Raw genomic sequence first — 19639 nt, forward strand, 5'->3', positions numbered from 1 at the left:
GGATGCTATAGGTTTGGTGTGCTATTATTTTCCTATTTGTTTTCTGGTTTGTATAGGGTATAAGGTTTTGCTTTAGACTGAATCTCACTTGTGAATACTAAAGCATATATTCCCCCTTCTACTTTGTTACACTTCCCCAATTGTGCGGTTAGTATGTATCAAGGAACTCCGACCACGTTATTTGTTGGTGGCTTTTACAAAAATATGTGGTCTTCGACATTTTAATCCCTTCTAACTACACACGATAGTCACACCTGGTGTGAGAGCTGTCAAAGTCAGGCAACCTACCAAAGTTTTCCTCGTGAGTTGAAGTGGCAAACCCAAAGTCAACTGCATTAACATTCACTTTCACCGTTGGATGTAAGGTTTACTCTGCTAAGAGAACCGAGTTTGCTAAGAGAACTGAGTTTTTACCTTATCTGCTACATTATTTGTGAATTCTAGCTTATAACGCTTCGTTCTGCTAAACAGAAAGTTGATGAAGCTTATGGCACTGCCTGGCACTGTGTGGTGGGCAAAAACTTTGGGTCCAGCATCACACATTTTAGTGGAAGTTTCATTTGCCTCCATGTAGAGACGAAAGAGTTCCTCGTGTTCAAGGATTGCAAAAACTCTAAGCAGGGAAGAAGCTGGGAGTACTGCAGATTGAAAGCCCAGAAAGTGATAAGGTCAACTAGTACCAAGACAAGTTGGAACTCGGCAAATGCTAGTTGCTTTTCGATTCTTGAACGAAATCAAATCTTATTGAACTAGGGTAATTTCACATAAATCCAAATCAACAATGGTCAGTTTCATGCCTCAACTATTTTAGTGTTCAGCTACTGCCGACAGGACGAATCAATCATGCCTTGCCAGTTGCCATTCTATTTGTTTATTTATTTATTTTTCAATTTATGGATTCAGAAACTTTATATTAGCCAAAACATCCTGTTCATTTGAATTCAATCCTAAGACCAAACTAAGATACAAGAATTATACAATTTGTGAGCACTAATCAGGAAAATAATTCCGTTCTGTTACCTTAACAGAAATTTGATTGAAAATTTGTTATGACGGCGATTCCTTTTCGTCCAGACCGTAGATATGACCAATAGTTTAAGCATGTTTTGATGTCATAAATGTCAAGTATGCACTTCACACTGGGAGATTCTGCTCATGTTTCTTGATACCACTCCAAGCAGCTTCAACAAGGGAAAACAAGGTTTTCCTGTAACGATATAGAGTTACAACATCGATAAAAAATATTACTGTCAAACTTCGAACTCGCCCTCTTGCCATGCCACTCACTCACGTGAGCTGGGTTCAGAACATCGTGAGACAGTTCGGTCTATATCCTTGTATCTGCGGTCCGATAGCAACCGAGAGAGAAAAAAAACAGGCTTTTGGAAACCAGCTGCCTATAAAGCTCCTGACAGAATTCCAAAGCAGCCTGTCAACAAAGTATACAGCAAATTTCTCCGTCCGGCAATAGTATATAGTTTGAATCGTAATCTTCAAGGATGCTCCATCACTTGAAAATGGTTATATCATAAAATTTCAAGATCTGTAAGTTACTGAAATTGTTTGCAAATAGCTAAAAAATTGTTTGGTGCAAGGAGTAGTTCTCTAAAAAACATAACAGAATGTTCATGTTCTTATTATTCTCATTAGAGAATTACTGTTTAGAAAATTACCCCATTCCACAAAAAATCCCATCATTTGATACGTGCCACAAACAGAAAAGTTGATCAGCACAGCAATCCTACCTCTGCAGTAAGCTAGAAGCACCTCGGCGGGTAAAATGATAGATGTTTTGGAGCTCCTGCTCAGTCCAATTGCAGAGAACATAAAAGAATCATCTGAGCAATATTGTAAGGAATATAACCTGAAAATACACAAAAAGACCAAGAACATAAAAGAATAAAAACATGCATTAAGTAGTAGCCTCATGACTCATGAGCTTAACAAGTCTTCTTGCATTGGCGGCAAGGACAAGGTAATCTGCATCCCAAGGACTAGATACAACAAATACGTGTGTGCTGATCTAAACCTCAGGATGCAGATTACCCAATCCTAACCCAATATCGAGTCATTGACTATATGAAGAAGACGGAGAAGAAAGTAAATGTAGTTAAAGGAGAAGCTGGTTGGTAGCAAGGAGGTGTGAGGCCAATCTGCATGATGGAGTTCTGTATTTATAGTGGTTCTTAAAGTGAGCAGATATGTATTCCGAAAGTATATTTATAGGTTAAAATATGCAATTTGCTGCATGATAGGGCCTTGTAAAAAGATGTTCTTCTATAAGCAATTATAACCAAAGAAAATGATGTTTCTTCCTTGACTGCTTTTTCAGGAGGATTAGAGATATCTTTTTAAAAGATTCTCAACATTTTTTCTTTTTTAGATTTTTATCAACTTTGGGAATAGAAACATAAAAGTGGTGAAGTATTACAGTATTAGAGCGATATTGTAGTCTACTCTGGACAACGGAGAGGGGGATTCAAACTTAGGTGCAGATGGTGAAGCATACTGCTCAACCCAACTTGCTTAAACCAAACTTTCTACGCCAAGGTAAGCGTCTTATGGTTTTAATTTCCAAAACTTTTCGCTTACACTTTACACCATCTCATCATGAGTATTCCCTAGCTAGCTCTCTCTTTCAAGGTTGATGAAACGGAAAGGAAAGTAGTGCCACAATTATATACATGTTGCAGCAGATTTCAAGGTCTCAATCAGCTTTTGGCAGCAGCAAATTTGATTCCTTTAGCTACTGAAATGTGCCTTTTTATCCCCAACTCAGAGCTTGTTCAGTTGCAGAAATTTGAGAAAGATAGCTACAACTTCTTTTATCTTGGCTAGAGTAATAAATATATATGGCCTACCTGTTAGCATACAGACTATTATCTTGTATGTAAGTTTCTTTCAATCAACAATCTATGAATACTGGAGATTAAGAGTTTTAAGAGACAGAAAGTGGAAATTTTAGAGAGAGAAAGCTAGAGCTTGAAGAAGAAGCAAAACTGAGATGATCTCTTCATTCACATGCACACTGAGCACATGAAGGAATTAGGAATAGAATATTCCTTCATCACATCAGCTAAATCTAGCCCTTCATTCATTTACCCTATAAGGTAATGACACATGGCATAAACTATCACTTACTCTAAGATTACATCTTAGCTGCACACTTGGACTATGATGCAAAGGCTGACATTTAAAACTGATTTCTTATTACATTTCAGCATATACACTTATAAACTAACACTCCTTTCTAAGTGATGTGCTGAAATCACTCCCAAAGCTGTCCTCAAAAATTCAAATCGATCCCTTGCCAAAGCTTTAGTGAATATATCTGCAACTTGTTCTTCAGTCTTGCAGTATACCAGATCAATCTCACCATCTTGAAGTGCATCTCAGATGAAATGAAATTTTCGATTAATGTGTCTGGTTTTGTGATGATGAACTGGATTCTTTGATATTGCAATTGCTGAAGTATTATCACACAACAACTGAGTTGGTTCTGCTTGTTCTTCCCTGAAATCAAAGAGTACAAATCTTAGCCAAATGGCCTGTGTAGTGGCTTCTGCTGCACTGATGTATTCTGCCTCTACGGTTGAAAGAGCAACACTGCTTTGTTTGATTGAGGCCCAAGAGAACACACCCGAACCAAGATTAAATGCATAGCCAGATGTACTCCTCATGTCATCTTCACTTCCACTCCAATTACTATCACAGTAACCAACCAACACTACTCATTTTCCATTCTCATAAACAACTTCATAGTTCATAGTGCCTTGTATGTATCTCAAAACTCTCTTAGCTATCCCCATATTCTTCTTGGTAGGATTGTGCATAAACCTAGCCAATAGGCTTGCTGCAAACATGATATCTGGCCTTCTTGCTGTCAAATATAGCAAACTTCCCACCATTTGCCTATACAAAGTCTCATCTGCCAGATCACTTCCATCTATTTTTGAAAGCTTTTCATTCATAGCTAATGGTGTTGCAACAGGCTTGCAATCCCTAAGTCCAAATTTCTCAAGCAAAATTTTTGCATATTTCTTTTGATGCAAGAAAATGTAATTATCTGTCTGCAGTACTCCAAGACCAAGGAAATGATGAAGTAATCCTAGATCAGTTATCTCATATTGTCTCATCATCTCACTTTTGAACTTAGCCATCATCTCATTTGAACTTCCTGTGTAGATAATATCATCTACATATAGTTACACAATGAGAATGCCATTGTGAGATGTCTTGATATAAAGTGTAGCTTCACTCGGACTTCTGTGGAATCCAGCCTTTGAAAAATAGGAATTTATTTCTCATACCAAGCTCTTGGAGCTTGTTTCAAGCCATATAAAGCTTTCCTGAGCCTGTACACTTTGTCTTCCTTGCCTTGTATAACAAAACCAGATGGTTGATCCACATACACCTCTTCATTCAGCACTCCATTTAGAAATGCAGACTTTACATCTAACTGAAATAATTTCCATCCTTTCTGTGCAGCAAGGGCCACCAAAGTTCTCACAGTGTCAAGTCTTGCCACTGGTGCAAAAGTTTCATTAAAATCGATTCCAGGCTTCTGGAATAACCCTTTGCAACCAACCTTGCTTTGTTTTTCTGCACAGAACCATCCAGATTTAATTTCGTTTTATAAACCCCTTTGACTCCAATGATTGGTTTATCAAATGGTCTATCAACAAGATCCCAAGTATTGTTCTTCTCAATCATAGAAATTTCATCTTCCATAGCCTTCTGCCATGATTCATCCTTGGCAGCTTTTTCAAAACATTCTGGTTCTATAATGCACAGATTACACTTCTCATATATTTCTGCAATACTTCTATACTTGAGAGGAGTGTGATCAATATCCTGTAGACCTGTCATTCTTTCTTGATCACATATTTCAGTAACTGAGCTTGGCACAACATTCTCCTCACTAGCTTCACATTGTGTTTCAGAATCACAAGCATTTCCTTCATAGCTTTGTTCTCCTTCTGACATCTCAGTAATCTGGATACTCACCATTCTTTCCTTCTGTGCATTCCAATCCCAACATGCCTCTTCATCAAACACAACATCTCTAGAAATAGTTACCTTTCCAGATTCAATGTTATAGAGCCTCTATCCCTTCTCACAACTACCATACCCCAAGAAAATACACCTCTTGCTTGCCAAATCTAATTTTTGTCTCTGTTGACTTGGCACATGAGCATAACACAATGAACCAAACACCTTTAGATGCTTAATTCCAGGTTTTCTCCCACTGTAAGCTTCAAAAGGTGTTTTCTTATTTAAAGCTTTGGTTGGACATCTATTCAGGATATGCATTGAGGTATTGACTGCCTCAGCCCAAAATTCAAATGGAATTTCCTTCTCTAACATGAGACACTTAGCCATTTCCACAATGGATATGTTCTTTCGCTCTGCCACACCATTTTGCTGTGGTGTGTATGGAGTGGTAAGTTGTCTTTCCATGCCTACATCTTCAACAAACCTGTTAAACTCCATTGAGGTGTATTCACCTCCTCGATCACTCCTAAGCTGCTTTAGCTTATATCCACTCTCCAACTCCACAGTAGCTTTGAACTTTTTAAACACACTGAGAACTTCAGATTTATGCCTTAAAAAATAAACCCAACACATCCTGGTGCAGTCATTTATGAAAGTGAGAAAATATCTATTTCTAGCTTTTATAGTTGTCAGCATTGGGCCACAAATGTCACTATGCACAAGCTCTAAAGGAATTGATGCTCTAGTAGTAGCTTCCCTTGGAAATGCTTCTCTACATTGTTTACCAAGAACACAACCTTCACATACTCCTTTAACTACTTTGATTTCTGGTAACCCTACTACCATTTCTTGTTCCTGCATCAATTTCAAACTGCTCATGTTTAAGTGTCCCAATCTTTTATGCCACATAGCAGTAGAGAAACATACATTTTCCTTGAAAGCAATATGTATTCCAGACTGTAATTTCATTGGAAAACTTCAAATTCCCTTCATTGGTACTCTAGCAACCATGTTGGAATATGAACTGTCATCATAGATTTCCACCTTGTGACCTCCAAACACCAAGTAATAACCGTGCTCCATCATTTGACCCACACTGAGCAAATTTTCTTTCAGTCCAGGCACAAGCATAACCTCATTGATATATCTCTTGCCTATTTTAGTTTCAACTACAAGACTTCCTTTACCAGTTACATCAACAAGCTGTCCAGTACCCATTTCAACTTTTGTAGTTACATTCTTATCAATATCCACAAGTAAATCCTCCATTCCAGTCATATGATTACTACACCCACTATCTACATACCATACATCATCACAACCCTTTACACTAGTATTAGTTTGATTACTAGCATAAAACATGGTGGGTGTAAATTCTACCTTATTTGCATAATTGAGCTGTTGCACTGGTTTCTTGTTATTGCACTCCCTTGCAAGATGACCAAACTTATCACAGTTATAACACTTTGGTTTACCTTTGAATCGACACTCACCAAAATGCAACTTGTCACAATGTTTACAAGGATTTCTAGCACCATCTGTGGGTTTGTTATCCCACTTCTTCCCTTTTGCCTTCCAATTCTTATGGTACTTTGCACTTTGATTTCCAGTGAATTTTGCTGGTTTGGGATTCACATTAAGACTAGCAAATGCTTTCTCAGTTTTGTGTTCAAAATGTCTATCTAGTCGTAACTCAAAACTCTTCAAAGAGGCTACTACTTCTTGTACCTCAATCACATCCAAATCCTTCGAATGCTCAATAACAGAACATATAGAATCATAAGCTGATGGCAAACTAATCAATAACTTTTGAACAACTCTCTCTTGAGATAACTCCTCTCCATAACTCCGCATTTGATTTATCAGATCAAATAATTTTGTAAGATAAACAAAAAGTGATTCATCATCTCTCATTCTTGTATATTCAAATTCCTTATGAAGACCTTGCAATTTAACACTTCTAACCTGTTTATCACCATCGTACTCTTGCTGCAGAATATCCCATGTACCTTTTGAGGTTTCTTCATGAGAGATTCTGGGAAATATCTCGTATGAAACAACTCCTTGAATCAGACCCAGAGCTTTAGCATCTTTCATCAGTCTCTCGGCTAGGGTTATCTTCTCAATACTACTCGATCCCTTTTTTTCTTTCTTCTTTCCATCAGATTCACCATCATCCTTCGAATCTAAACTTTCGAATCCTTTCTCAACCAGATCCCACAGCCTGTGAGATTTGAAAATTGTCTTCTTCTTAATGCTCCAGAACTCATAATTATCGCCATTGAAAATCGATGCTCTCACCTCACTACTACCCGATCCTACCATGTTAGACTCAGATCACAATCGACTCGATTGCTGGGTAGCACCCTTCACATATCCAAACGCCCAGTATCAATTGATCAAGCTAGGCTCTGAGGCCATGTTAGCATATAGACTATTATCTTGTATGTAAGTTTCTTTCAATCAACAATCTATGAATACTGGAGATTAAGAGTTTTAAGAGAAAGTGGAAATTTTAGAGAGAGAAAGCTAGAGCTTGAAGAAGAAGCAAAACTGAGATGATCTCTTCATTCACATGCACATTGAGCACATGTAGCAATTAGGAATAGAATATTCCTTCATCACATCATCTAAATCTAGCCCTTCATTCATTTACCCTATAAGGTAATGACACATGGCATAAACTATCACTTACTCTAAGATTACATCTTAGCTGCACACTTGGACTATGATCCAAAGGCTGACATTTAAAACTGATTTCTTATTACATTTCAGCATATACGCTTATAAACTAACACTATCTTTATTGTGCAGGATGTTCGTTCTTTTATGTATCAATACTGTTTAAACTGCATTGATAACATGTATGTACATTTTGTATAAATAATTATCAATTTCATATCTACTGTCTATACTTTATTTAATAAACAGCAACACCCGTTTTATTAGTGTTCATCTGGCTATGAGTGTTCATCTGGCTCAATTGCAGGCAAATTGCTGGACTGGAAATGGATGGACCATGCCTTACGCCAAAACCAAGGCTAAAATTGTTAGCCAGTCATGATCAAGGTCCCTCCTGAAAATTGACAGAAGAATAGGTGCTAAATTGGTCACCTTTTTCCACAAGAACCTGCAACTGCATGGTCCATCCAAACTCATTGATGGTGATATGTACGGAGTTTTATATTGCATATATTCGGTATTTTGCTAGGACCCTGAAAATGATACCTAACATCCACCTTTATTCACTGAAGTGAACTTAAGAAGCTTTGGTCAGCAATTCCAGAAAGACCCCAAACCCGACTGGCCAACTCACATGAAATAGGAACATTAAGGTGGCGGCATTCAGAACTTATTGTGCGATGCCATGTGGTAAAGGTAACACATGAGGCAACACGTGATATCTTAGTGTTCATGTTTCATGTCAGTCGCTCGTTTTTCGTAAGGCTCCCATGCACTTGAGCCACCATGTTGTTTGTTTCTTGAGTCAGTTGTGCATTATTATGTGAATAAATAAAAAATATTTAAATGAATAATGAGACATAGTAGAGTATAATTGGCTAGAAATACTGCATTTGTGGCATCCTATGTGCCGGAGAGTCTCCCATACTTTACACTTGGTGTTCAATGTGGGGCTAGTCTTATGTTGTGTATAGGATCATGCAAAGCATAGGAATCAATCTTAAAGGTCCTTTGCCAATAGCATCTCTCTGTTCCAAATTTCTAATCCTCGTCTTTCAGCTCTTGGTTACCATTTATGTACTTTTTACTCAAATTTTCGGATTTGTCTTCGGTTGTCCCAAGTATTCCGACTTTTTAAACGATCTTCACTTCTCAATTTCTTAGAGTTAGCCGTTCAATTTCTTAGAGTGAATCTTTGCTGTTCATTTACTAGACCACCGAAGAAGAATTACAAATTTTCTCTCATAGCATATCTTTTATTGGCATGTGAATAAAAGCATGATAGCAATTCCAGTCATTCTCAAACAACACTTCAATAATAACATTGAAATGTGATTCCTCATTAACCTATCATTTGACTCTCAAACTTCCAACAAAGTACGAAAAAAAAAAAAAAAAAAAACTAGGCGAAGACAAAAGATCTTCAACAACAAAATTGTTACGGTGACCACCAACGAATATGTAAAAGGTTGCTACCTTCTTATGTCAAAATGAGAGTATGTTGCGACTCATGCAGCTAAACTAACCTATACAAGAATAAATATATGGGCAGCAACAGCAAAATTTACCACCATAATATTTCGCAACTACCACAACTATTGTTCTACCTAAGTTGTGTTTAACCAACTTTATCCTCTCCGCTAATTTCATACGTTGGGAGACCCCACTGAGCTCGAGAAATTCCATTGGCTTGAGTCGCTTGCCAGATGGCTGAAAACGGGAAATTTAGAGGCAACTAATCACTTGATTGGATGCGGGCAAAAAGCATTTTCAAGGTCTCGTAAGTCATGAAGACAATGCCTACACTTGGAACGACCTTGTAATATTCTGGCATTATCCCTCTGTACAAGCCCCGCAGGCCTTCAGTCCGCGTTAAGTCCCAAGTCAGCCCGTATTATAGACGCGGACTCGACCACCAGCCCCCTCCAACTGCATTCTTCGCCTTACAAGATCCAGAGGGAATGTAGCTGAAACAAGAGCAAAAGATAATCATTTAGAAGAAGAATGAATCTGAAATCTTATTGCTGGATTCTAGAAAACTAATTGGAAAGTCCTAACATATAATCTTCTATCTATTCAGAAATTTATATAGGTTTTGAAGGCATCGTACATGGAGTATTGTTCATAAACCACAATGGTATATAAAAATTTGATACTGAATCTACTGATGCAAAAATATTCTCCACTGTCCATCATGCCATAATATTTCTAATTTAGTGTTCCATCTATTTATGCTTCAAACGAATCAAACCGACTGTCAAAGATCACTAACCTGTTGATGAGGTAATGCCTGAAAGACTGCCGCAAGCAAGACTGACCATAACAGTCGAATCATTGGGCCTGATGTCAAAAGAAATAAAAACTACAATATTACCACTCAATAAATAGAGGGACAATAGACCTGACTCAAGAAATTCAACCTCAAATCAACCAGCTATGCCATTGAGTTGCCTTACAAGGCTCTTGATCTCTATGAAGTTTCTGATTTCCGATCCGTTGCTCACTATATCAAACAGATTCAATTATGGTTTTATTTGTAAAGTTTGTATTCCTTGGTAATCGAAGCCCAAAGATCTATGAACTAATCCATGTTTGACTAACCAAGCAGACAAACCAGCCCGGCAAATAGACATCTACAAGAATTAGCTTATCAACTTCCCGAACAGTACTATAAGAATCGGTAATGAACATTCCTCCCTGTAATTGTGCATGCTCCCATAGCAATAACATATTTTGGTTCAGGCATTTGTTCATATATTCTTATAACTAATGCAACTATGAATCTCATGGAGAGTTCGATCCTGGCTCAGGATAAACGCTGGCGGCATGCTTAACACATGCAAGTCAGACAGAAAGGTTTGGCACATTGATGTCAGCTCTTTGCCACCTGGGGCTGTAGTATGTTCCAAGGGTTGGGCTGTTCGCCCTTTAAAGTGGTACGTGAGCTGGGTTAAGAACGTTTTGAGACAGTTCGGTCCATATTCGGTGTGCCTCTCCATAAGTGTCTAGTAACCATGTATGTAAGGGTATGACTGATGATTTGACAGCAAAAGCAATAAGAAATCCAATATAAAATATTATTTCCAATGCTACATGATACGATTGATTAGCTGATGTTTCAAAGTATCATATTTCTAAATTCTCGTAGTGTCCCCCTTGAAATCCTTTCGGGGCCTGATGAATAATTTTTATGATTCCATCATTTCATCAATTTGGACTAGATAACGAGCCAATGAATATCCTTCGTTTTGCCATGGTACTTCCCAATCAAATTCGTCGTATCATTCATCCGCAAAACTTTCTATTCGAGTTACATTTTAATTTAATATAGACCAAACTACGGAGAGGAGAACTTGGGTGCATAAGAGATGAGTCCATTGCTCTTAAGCCCGGGTCTGCACCGCAAAATTAAATAGGGAGTTTTAACGAAAAGCCCGGGGTACTGTTTACTTTAATGAAAAACCATATTTTTACACTAAAAAGTCAAACCTGGTACTATTCACTTTACCCTTTATTTTGTATTTATCGTTAAAACTCAAAATTTTCAAGTCTTTTTTATTAGTTTTCCTAATTAAATAATCTTCACTTCTTGTTTATGTAAGATACTATTCTTCAACGGCAGAAAACAAGGATTGCAAAAGTGGTTTTTTGATTGTATCATATCAAATTATGTGATTAAATTATTGTCACAAGACGACCGAGATTAATTAGGATCCAAACGCTAACTTTTGCAGCAAGGTATAATGGCAGTGATTATTCCAAAAGGAGCTTAAACCACAATTTAATACAACATACTTGGATAATATTTTCAAAAGTAGCCGATCTCATCTACCACTTTTGGGTCCAAATAGCATCTTAAGGGGGTATAACTTTCTTTCTGTTTGGAGAAAAAGCTTGATGTTTTTAGTTAAGTTAATTAATTAAGCCACTTAGTACTACGGTCTAGTAGTATTTTTGTTCACTTTTAAGTTAGAGGTCTTTGGTTCAATTCTCGCAAAAACGAATTTAAACCAAATTATTGCTAGCCCATTGTGAGGCTTAACCCACACCCTTCCTTATAATAGCGTTTGTTCAAAAAAAATATTAAAAAGGTTTTGGGAGACTATAGGTTTGGTGTGCTATTATTTTTCTATTTGTTTTCTGCTTTGTATAGGGTATAAGGTTTAGCTTTAGACTAAATCTCACTTGTGAATACTAAAGCATATATTCCCCCTTCTACTTTGTTACACTTCCCCAATTATGCGGTTAGGATGTATCAAGGAACTCCGACCACGTTACTTGTTGGTGGCTTTTACAAAAACATGTGGTCTTTGACATTTTAATCCCTTCAGCCCACATACAATGGTCACACTTGGTGTGAGAGTTGTCATAATCAGGCAGCCTACCGAAGTTTTCCTCGTAAGTTGAAGTGGCAAACCCAAAGTTAACTGCATTAACATTCACTTTCACCGTTGGATATAAAATGTTCACTCTACTAAGGGAACTGGGTTTTTATCTTATCTGCTACATTATTTGTAAATTCTAGCTTATAACACTTGGTTTTGCTAAACAGAAATTTGATGAAGCATATGGCACTGCCTGGCACTGTGTGGTGGACAAAAATTTTGGGTCCTGCGTCACACATTTGAGTGGAAGTTTTATTTTCTTCCATGTGGAGACGAGGAATTTCCTCGTATTCAAGGATTGCATATTGAAAGCCCAGAAACTGATGCGTAAAATCAACTGGTACCAGGAACTCCGCAAATGCTAGTTGTTTTTCGATTCAAGAACGAAATCAAATCTTATCGAACTAGGGTAACTTCACACAAGTCCAAATTGTTAGAATCTATAGAGACTATGATCTCTATTGTAAGGAATGAAGCGAAAATGGAGATGAAAAGTTTCTGGAAAATCTCAGAGAGGATATTCACACAGAGCAAAAAATTGCTTCATTCATTCACACTCATACAAGGCATGTGCAAGAATAAAACCGTTGGGAGGAGAGAGAGATTCTCTCTTACAAAGTTCAATCTCCACCATTCATGTAATCTATCCTACAAGATAGCTACAAAGTGGCAACACACACTACTATTACTAAGATTACATCTCAGTTGTCCAATTGGAATATAATCCAATTGCTCACATTTAAATCTGAAATACTAAAGGTTATGCTAATATTTCTCTAGCACAAACACTTATTTTCCAACACTCCCTTCTAAGTGTTGTGCTGAGATTACTCCAAGCTTCTTTCTCAGGTATTCGAACTGATCTCTGGTCAATGCCTTGGTAAGGATATCTGCAACTTGCTCCTCAGTCTTGCAGTACAGTAAATCAATCTCCCCATCTTGTAATGCATCTCGAATGAAGTGAAATCGTCTGTTTATGTGCCTTGTCTTATGATGACGCACAGGATTCTTGGTTATGGCTATAACAGATGTATTATCACATAGAATTGTTGTAGGCTCAACCTGTTCTTCACCAAAATCTGAGAGAACAAATCTCAACCAGATTGCTTGTGCAGTGGCTTCTGCTGCACTGACATATTTAGCCTCTGCAGTGGATAGTGCAACACTGCTTTGCTTGATTGATGCCCACGAAAATACACCTGAACCAAGGTTAAATGCTTATCCAGATGTGCTTTTCATATCATCATCACTCCCTGACCAATCACTATCACAGTAGCCAATAAGCATTGCTTCCTTCCCCTTCTCATATGTTATACCATAATCAAGAGTGCCTTGAATGTACCTAAGTACTTTCTTGGCAGTTCCCATATGTTTTCTGGTATGACCATGCATAAATCTAGCTAACAGACTTGCTGCAAACATGATGTCTGGCCTTGTTGCAGTCAAATATAGCAAACTCCCAACTATCTATCTATATAGACTTTCATCAGCTTGTTCACTTCCATCCATCTTAGATAGTTTTTCATTCACTGCAAGAGGGGTAGCAATTGATTTACAATCTTTGAAACCAAACTTATCCAGCAATGCCTTTGCATACTTCTTATGGTGCAAGAAGATGTAAGAATCAGTTTTTATCACACCTAAACCCAAGAAGTGATGCAACAACCCAAGATCAGTCATTTCATACTGCCTAATCATCTCAGTTTTGAACTCCATCATCAATTTGTTTGAACTTCCAGTTGATGCGATGAAAGTTAAGTACTCAAATTAAACCCTCTTTTGACAATTGTAGTATTTGTATAAGTAGGGATCGTTCTAAACCGGGGATTAGGAGGGCTTGCTAAAACCTCTAAACTGACTTCAAAAACATAAAATCAAAGGTAAAAACGTTTGAAAAGACTCAAGGAACTCAAAACAAGTTCAAAAGACTCAAAACAACTTAAAAACACTCAAAACTGCCCAAAAACACAAATTGGGCTGATTTGGAACACTTTGAAATAAGAAAGTAAAAGGGGGGGTTTTGTTTTGGATGAATTTGAAACAAACAAGCAGGTTATAAAACTAGGCGGATTATAAAACGAATTTGAGAAATAAAATGATGGATGTATTAGTTAGAGGTCCGTTCTTCACACATGACACACTTGTACATGAATCGATTTCCAATTGCTTTTCAATAAACTATGATGCTCAACACCCCAGATTAACCGTGATGCACAAATTAACCCTTAGATTTTCCTTTACTCATTGAATTTGATGAATGCATACGACAACCCAAATCATTCTCTAAAAGTCCCCTATATGAATGCATAATAGAGATACAATCAAAGATCATTACGTTCCATGAAAATCATAAGTGTTGACGAGGCAATTGTAACTATGAATGCATGATACCTTTGCCAAGAATTTAATTAACGCGATTGTGACAAGACACCTTCACTACTCATGAATATAAACTTGTAACGATTAGGTGAAACTCATTTATATTCTAGCATCTAATTCATGCATGAAAACTAAGTATGCATCCTTAATAAACATACAAGAGTTAGTTATGAAGAAAATAGATAATTGAATTGCAATCACAACTTATCAAATCTAGGGGTTTAGCCACTCATAGTTGCAACAAAATCAGAAAATAACAAAGTAAACATTGAAAGCAAGAATGAAGTACACCTAAAACGCTCCAATCTTCAAGCTTGAAACGCCAATGACCTTCTTCTTCACCACCTTGTTGTGGCACAAGTGTCTAATGATGTGTATGGATATATGGAAGGGTCATGAATGTATTTAGGTTGGATGGAGGTCACGGCAAAAGGGAGAAAGATGGTTGAAAATGTGTTTGTGATGTAGTGTAGTGTGTAGTGTTCTTCCCTTCACTCCCTATTTATAGAAGCTCCAAAGCAAAGAATCACTCAAGTGGCTTCAATAAACAATACAAACAAAGACCAAAATGATGCAAAAACGGCAAGTTTACATGCTCTTTTATCATTATGTCTTGCCTTTAACAAAAGGCAATCATTCCTCTCTTGCCAATTCAACTCCTTTGTAGCTGTCCATGTGCCTTCATTCTTCAATTTCTGATGCATTTGCCTTGTATTCCATCCCCTTTCCACATGTACTATATGTTAGACAACTTTCACACACATGTTTTGCATCATTTTATCTTGCAACATCAACTTTTGGCCACTTTACACCTCTACACACATGATATGCATCATTTCAGCTTGCAATTATGTTACAACTTGTATAGCAATCCAACAAATGACATCTTTCACTTCTTTTCCTTTCAAATTGTTCCTTAAGTGTATGTATCTGCACACTTCCACACTTCAACTTCATTATTCAAATTTTTGCATGTGTTGAAACCCTTTTTAAAACCCCAAAAACGTCCATCCAACTTGCTCCATATGCATGCAATCCATTTTAGTCCAAAATTGCTCCAAAATGCACTTTCTTGCCAACTTTGTTATTAGGACCTACAAACACACGAAAATAGCTTAAAACACTCTTATAAGCAATAACTAGCTAAGTAAATGCAAGAAAATATGTTAACTAAGTCGCATAAATATGCTCCTATCACCGGTGTAGATGATATCATCCACATATAGAGAAACAATGAGTATTCCACTTTCAGCAGTCTTCACATATAATGTTGCTTTACTGGGACTTCTTTGAAAACCAGCCTTAGTGAAATAGGAGTTGATTTCTTCATACCAAGCTCTTGGTGCTTGCTTAAGACCATATAATGCCTTCTTAAGTCTGTAAACTTCATCTTCCTTGTTCTTAATCACAAATCCAGGGGGGGTGATCAACATATACCTCTTCATGTAATACTCCATTAAAAAATGCTGACTTCACATCTAATTGAAATAGTCTCCACCCTTTCTGTGCGGCCAAATCAAGCTTCTGTCTTTGTTGTTCTGGAACATGTGCATAGCACAGAGAACCAAACACCCATAAATGCTTAATTCCTGGCTTTCTTCCACTATAGGCTTCGAATGGAGTTTTCTTGTCCAAAGCCTTAGTTGGGCACCTATTTAGGACATACACTGCAGTGTTAACTACCTCGGCCCAAAACTCCAGTGGTATCTTCTTCTCAAACATCATACACTTAACCATCTCCACAATGGTCTTGTTCTTCCTTTCAGCCACTCTATTCTGCTGTGGTGAGTATGCCACAGTGGGTTTCCTTTCCATTCCCATTTCTTCACAGAACCTATTGAACTCAATGGATGTATGCTCTCCTCCTCTGTCACTTCTCAATTTCTTCAACTGATAACCATTTTGCAATTCAACAGTACCCTTAAACTTCTTAAAGACATTGAACACTTCAGATTTGTATCTAGAAAGTAAACCTAACGCATCCGAGTACAATCATCTATAAAAGTGAGGAAGTACCTATTTCCAGCCTTTGTAACAGTTTGCATTGGTCCACAAACATTAGTGTGTACCAATTCCAGTGGAATAGTGGCTCGACTTGTTGTCTCTCTTGGAAAAGAATCTCTGCAATGTTTCCCAAGAGTACACCCCTCACACACTTCATTGGTGTTCTTGATTTCTGGCAATCCAAGCACCATTTCTTTCTCCTGTAGTAGCCTCAAACTATTGACATTCAGATGCCCCATTCTTCTATGCCAAATCAAAGTTGACTTACTCACACTTGTTCTTAATGCAAAATGAAAATTTGTTTGAAGTTTCAAAGGAAAACTTATGTTTCCTCTCATTGGCACCTTAGCAACCAGATTAGAGAGATAGCAGTCATCATAAATCTCAGCCTTATTATCTCCAAAAATCAGAAAGTATCCATGTTCCATCATCTGTCCCACACTAAGTAAATTCTCCTTAAGACCAGAGACTAGCATTACTTCTTTAATATACCTCGTTCTCATCTTAGTGTCAACCACCAAACTTCATTTTCCAATAACATCAACCAATTGTCTTGTCCCCATTTCTACTTTTGCAGTTATGCTTCTATCAATATCAACTATCACATCTTCTCTGCCAGTCATATGTTTACTACAGCCACTGTCCACATACCATACATCTTCCATGGACTTCTTATCAACTGCATTATTAACATAGAACATGGTTGGTGTAGGAAGAACCTAAGTTGCATAATTCAGCTGCTGAACATTTTTCTTGTTGTTGCAGTCCCTTGCAATATGCCCTATTTTTCCCCAACAGTGACACTTAGGTTTACCTTTAAGAAAATATTATCCATAATGATACTTATCACAGTGCCTGTAAGGGTTTCTACCACCTTCTGCAGCTGCAATTTGCTTCCCAGATTGGTAGATAGGCTTTTGATCCCACTTTTTAAATTTTGGTTTCCAATTCTTCTGGTATCGATTCCCTAGATTCCCATAAGCATTGACAGGTTTGGGGTTCACACTAAGACTTGCAAATGCTCTCTCAGTCTTATTCTCATTATGTCTTCCAATCTCTGTGCAAAACTTTTCAACGAGGCAACTACCTCTTGGACCTCAATCACATCTATATCCTTTGAGTGTTCAATTACAGAACATATAGGATCATACACGGAAGGTAAACTAATCAACATTTTCTGCACAATTCTCTCTCTAGACAATTCCTCTCCATAACTTCTCATTTGATTTATCAGATCAAACAATTTTGCAAGATAAGCAGGCAAAGACTCATCATCTCTCATTCTGGTATATTCAAATTCTCTACGAAGACTTTGTAATTTGACACTTCTAACCTGTTTGTCACCATGAAATTCTTGCATCAAGATATCCCAAGCTCCCTTAGAGGTTTCTTCGTGAGAGATCCGAGGGAAAATCTCATCAGAAACTGCTCCTTGAATCAGCCCCAACACCTTGGCATCTTTCATGAGCTTATCCGAGAGAGATGCAGCATCACTTGACCCCTCATTCTCCTTCTTCTTTTCATTAGATTCATCAGCTCCCTTCGAATTTGAGCACTCTACTCCTTTTTCAACAAACTCCCATAACCCATAAGATTTGAATATAGTCTTCATCCTTATGCTCCAGAATTCATAAAACCGTTGAAGATCGGCGCTCTTATCTCACCACCTCCAGACCCTGCCATGTTAGACAAAGATCTCACAAGCAATTTCTTCAAATTTCAACTCGTTTCCTTCACAGATTCAATCGCCCAGTGTTAAGCGACCAAACCAGGCTCTAAGGCCATGTTAGAATCTATATAGAGACTATGATCTCTATTGTAAGGAATGAAGCGAAAATGGAGATGAAAGGTTTCTGGAAAATCTCAGAGAGTTGCAGAGAGGATATTCACACAGAACAAAAAATTGCTTCATTCAGTCACACTCAGCACACAAGGCATGTGCGAGAATAAAACCGTTGGGAGGAGAGAGAGAGATTCTCTCTTACAAAGTTCAATCTCCACCATTCATGTAATCTACCCTATAAGATAGCTATAAGTGGCAACACACACTACTATTACTTAGATTACATCTTAGTTGTTCAATTGGAATATAATCCAATGGCTCACATTTAAATCTGAAATACTAAAGGTTATGCTAATAGCACAAGCACTTATATTCCAACACAAATCAACAATAGTCAGTTTCATGCCTTGCCGTTTGCCATTCTATTTATTTATTTATTTTCAATTTATGGATTCAGAAACTTTATTTAGCCAAAACATCCTGTTAAATTGAACTTAAATGCAAAGTCCAAACTAAGGTACAAAAAATTGTACAATTTGTGAGCATTCCCTCTTAAGATAAGAATCAGGAAAATAATTCCGTTATGTTACCTTAACAGAAATTTGATTGAAAAATTGTTATGACCGCGATTCCTTTTCGTCTAGAGACCGTAGATATTACCAATATTTCAAGCATATTTTGATGTCATAAATGTCAAGTATGCACTTCACACTGGGAGATTCTGCTCATGTTTCTTGATACCACTCCAAGCAGCTTCAACAAGGGAAAACCAGTTCTTCCCGTAACGATATAGATTTACAACTCGATAAAAGAGATTATTGTCAAACTTCGAACCCGCTCTCTTGCCACGCTTTCACTAACTCACGTGAGCTGGGTTCAGAACGTTGTGAGACAGTTCGGTCCATATCCTTGTATCTCCAGTCCGATTGCAAACCAGAAAGAACCAAACCAGGCTTTTGCAAACCAGCAGCCTAAAAAGCTCCTGATAGAATTCGAAAGCTGCCTGTCAACAAAGTATACAGAAAAGTTCTTCGTCTGGCAATAGTATATAGTTTGAACCATAGTCTTCAAGGATGCTCCATCACTTGAAAATGGTTATATCATACAATTTCAAGATCTATAAGTCACTGAAATTGTTTGCAAATAGCTAAAAAATTGTTTGGTCCAAGGAGTAATTCTCTAAAAAGCATAAGAGAATGTTCATGTTCTTATTATTCTTATTAGATAATTACTGTTGGTCAAGTTACCCGATTCCACAAAAATCTCATCATTTGATACTTGCCGCAAACAGAAAAGTTGATCAACACAGCAATCTGTCCTCTGCGGTAAGCTAGAAGCACCTCGGCGGGGCAAATGATAGATGTTTTGGAGTTCCAGCTCAGTCCAATTCCAGAGAACATAAAAGAATCAT

At 37.5% G+C, this 19639-nt stretch overlaps 1 non-coding gene across 1 annotated transcript; it reads right to left on the minus strand.

Moving 5' to 3' along the window:
- Positions 1 to 1963: 1963 nt before the first annotated feature.
- Positions 1964 to 2058, minus strand: MIR2111A (microRNA MIR2111a). The gene has a single exon (NR_120969.1). It is a non-coding gene; the product is annotated as a microRNA MIR2111a (primary transcript).
- Between the last annotated feature and the right edge of the window lie 17581 nt (positions 2059 to 19639).

This window comes from Malus domestica, chromosome 12 (genome assembly GCF_042453785.1).
Source record: "Malus domestica chromosome 12, GDT2T_hap1".
Taxonomy (NCBI): domain Eukaryota; kingdom Viridiplantae; phylum Streptophyta; class Magnoliopsida; order Rosales; family Rosaceae; genus Malus; species Malus domestica.